Source organism: Sturnira hondurensis, unplaced genomic scaffold (assembly GCF_014824575.4).
Source record: "Sturnira hondurensis isolate 20B ecotype Veracruz unplaced genomic scaffold, ASM1482457v3 Scaffold0006496, whole genome shotgun sequence".
NCBI classification, from domain to species: Eukaryota; Metazoa; Chordata; class Mammalia; order Chiroptera; family Phyllostomidae; genus Sturnira; species Sturnira hondurensis.
The window spans coordinates 3,606,626-3,610,386 of record NW_028079127.1 but is presented as its reverse complement, the minus strand read 5'-3'; the positions used below and the strand labels follow the sequence as shown (position 1 = coordinate 3,610,386).

The 3,761-nt window shown below is 41.4% G+C and overlaps 1 pseudogene; it reads right to left on the bottom strand.

Moving 5' to 3' along the window:
* Positions 1–2,067: 2,067 nt before the first annotated feature.
* On the bottom strand, positions 2,068–3,317 carry LOC118989576 (acylglycerol kinase, mitochondrial-like; annotated as a pseudogene).
* Positions 3,318–3,761: the final 444 nt, after the last annotated feature.

Below are 3,761 nucleotides of genomic sequence, written 5' to 3'. Positions count from 1 at the left end.
TTAAGCATATTTAGACTGTTTGTCATAGACCAACTTTTTTTGTTTACACTTTTTTCATTCTGAGTCAATCTACATATGTTTTACTGTATATTTTAGTTCCCATTACTCAGTCAATCTACATATGTTTCTGAGTCAATCTACATATGTTTTACTGTAAGATTTTAGTTCCCATTACTCAGTTCTGTTGCAACCAAACCTCTGTTGAACCCATCTATTGGAATTACTTCAGTTCTAAAATTTCCATTTTATTTTTTATAGATTCCAGTTCTCCATTGAAATTTTATTAATTTTTATAAACATATGAACTATACTTTCTTAAAAGTGTAACTGTCTAATAACTATAAATTCTGAAATTACATTGCATATCTAAAGTTTTATTACATTAAATCTGTGTTCCTTTTCTTCTATTTCTCTTAATTTTTCAGTCATATGGTCATTTTTTTCTAATACATTTACCTAGTTTTGTTGTGTATTTTTTTAAATAAAGAGACTTTGAATGTTTTATATTTTTCCACATAGAAATTTATTTTCTTTTAACAGACTACCTGGGAAAACTACCTAGATTTAATCAGGAATTAAGGTAATTTGTTTATCTCTCATGCCTTGAGATTATGGAAATCTCTGCTTGGCTTTTTTAAAAAATTATTGTTCAATTGGACATGGACAACAGTATGCAGGTTGACTGTGAGAGTGGGGGGCTTGGAACGAGTGGAGGAAGACAAAGAAGGAAAATTGGGATGATTGTAATAGAAAAACAAAAATTCTTAAAATAGAAAACATAATTATTGGGAGTTCTGGCCAAGATGGAGGCATACGTAGAGATGCTTTGCTTCCTCACACAACAAAAAGGAGAATAACAACCAATGTGAAATCAATAAACAACCAAAAGCACCAGAAAAAAATCAAACTGCATGGAACTCTGACAACAAAGAAATTAAAGAAAAAATCAACCAGAACACTCAGACCAGTAAGACAGAGGACCCAGCCAGTTGACTCAGAAAAACTGTAGTGATGCTGGTCTTGGGGGCTGACTTAAGGGGACTCAGAGGTGGCTGTGGGCTGAGCAGGCAGTTATGGAAGTAGGAGGAACTCCCAGTCTCACATGAGTGTCCTTTGAAGAGTGTGTTAGAGATGAGATGTTCCCTCTTTGGCCCCTCCCCCACAGGCAGTGCTCCAATAATTAGTGGGCCCTTGTGAGATCCATTCATTAATTATTCATTAATTCAATTTTACTTTTTTAGAAATTTTAACTTATCCATTTATTTTTTTGGTAAATGGGTAATGTCAAATTGCTGTGTATTTAAATTACACTGACTATGTTTAAAAGAGTGAAATAATAGTTTTTGTTTTAAAATATCAATATTTACAAGACAGCAGAAAGTACATACTTTGACAATTCTAAACTCCCATGAAAAATTTTAGATGTCGACCTAAAAGTGTGATGGGATGTGGCTTCTGGTTTTCCAGAAGACTTCTATAAAGCCCTCTCTTTCACAACCCCATTGTCCGGGTGAGGCTGTGGATAGACCCTAGTAGAATCACCTGGGGAGCATTGCTGCTTTCTAGGGAAGATGAAGATTCCTGAGCTCCACCCGGACTGAGTGTTTTAGGTTTGGTTTGGACCCCAAGTCCATCAGTTCTCGACAGGCACCCCAGATGGTTCAACATATAAACCAACATTTAAGAACCACTACTTAAAGAAAAAGTTAGTATATTACAGTATTTCAGCCATGGCTAAAGAGGGAAACACCTCACCCACACTTTTGGATTGAGAGTCAGACTGAAACAAGCTAAGAATCAGAGCTCACCAAGAAGCAGTACCCATGGGGAAGCCAGAACAAGGTCTCAGGAAGTCCAGGGGCGGAGGGCACGGGACAGGAGGGAGGCTAGGATCCTGCTAGCCCCATTGGTTGCATTTGGGAGAGATAAGGAGGCCTAGCCCTCCCCTCTCCGTTGAGTGTGAGAACATCCCTGAACTCGTTTGAGGAGGGAGCAACTGTCACACAGGTGTAGTTGGGAAGCTGCAGTTGGGAAGCAGGTGCTAACGGGAAGCAGGCACACTGGGGGGACAGGTGAGACATCTGTTCCCTTTGATCTTATGTTGGCCTCGAGCACAGTCTCAGGGTGTGCATCCTCTGGGCGCTCACTAAGCTGAGCATGGAAGCAGCTGCTCTCTCTTCTTAGGGTCACAGAACAACTGCAGTTTCCGGGGCAGCCGTTTCACCCCCACCGGAGTCACCTCATGCTCCTCACTGTAGATGCTGAAGGAGCTCCCGGACACCATGCCCTTGGGGAGGAGCAGGGTACAATGGCTGGCTTGGAGACACTTGGTGCCCTCAGTGTGCAGTTTGGGGTCTAGCACCTTTTTACTTTCTATAGTGATGAAGTCTGCTTTGCTGACATTGTTGGATTCAGTGCAGATGTTCATAAAGTCTTCTGTGCTGGTCAAGTTGAGCTGGCTGCTGTTCTGTGTCATGACGGACAGTTTGATTGTGAACAGCTGTATGTCTCTTCAGACCCTGGGGCTTGCCTCCTGGGAAAGGATGTCCCAAGGTCTTGTCAGCTATGCTGGGAGGTCTTGCTTTAGGTTCTGTGCACAGAGGGAGGCTTGATGAGTATGAGGCCACTCCTGCAGAGTGCTGTGAAAAAGTGAGCTGCTTTGGTTTTTAAAGGCTCGAGATAACAGTACTTGCTAATTTTGATGCCAGCATCTCAGAAGGATCCCTACCAAAGGCCAGTCATTGTGAACACAGGCTGTTCTTTTTCTGCAAGACATCAAATGGAATTGTCTCTTATTTCACAATGGACTTTGTTTTCACTTTCAGCAAAGAGAGTCTGACTCAAATTGCTTGTCTGTCCCAGTGGGATGAAGCCTTTGAGGATCTTACTGAAGGGAGCCTCATCTGCTCTTTGAAGAACTCCAGTAATAACCTCCTACAATGTCCATCTCCTCCATCCACAATGATCACATCTGTGTTCTCCATCAGCTCCAGCAGTCTCTTGGCCTGGACCTCATAATCTGTCTTGATGATGGTCACTTCCAAGCCAGACAAGTGTAAGATCAGGGCAGCATTTTTTTTTCACAAAGAGTCCTTGCTTTGTCTTTGCAAGCTTCAGAGTTGAGGGAGACCGTTGCTTTCTCCACTTGTGCATTGAAAGGAATGAGTTGATTGCCAAACACCTGAGCTTCTTTATAGGCTGCTCTCCTCAGTAGGTTATTACTGTGTTTTCCATACAGCCAATGGCTTCCCCCTTGTCAGCAGACAAACTCAAGCTGTGGTTTTCTTCCAATGATTTTGAAGTGTTGTAAAGGACATACAGAAGATCCAGAGACACATGAAAAGATGCTCAATATCATTAGCTATCAGAGAGATGCAAACTTAAACCACAATGAGATACCACTTTACACCAGTGAGAATAGCTATCATAAACAAAGCAATAAACAACAAATGTTGGAGAGGGTGTGGGGAAAAGGGGACTCTAGTCCACTGTTGGGATTGCAGACTGGTACAACCACTATGGAAAACAGTATGGAATTTTCTCAGAAAACTAAAATTGGACCTGCCTTTTGACCCAGCAATTCCACTGCTGGGATTGTATCCTAAGAACCCTGAAACACTAATCCCAAAGAACATATACACCTCAATGTTCATAGTAGCACAATTTACAATAGCCAAGAGTGGGAAGCAACCTAGGTGCCCATCAGTAAATGAATAGATAAAAAAAACTATGGTACATATACACAATGGAATTCTATGCAG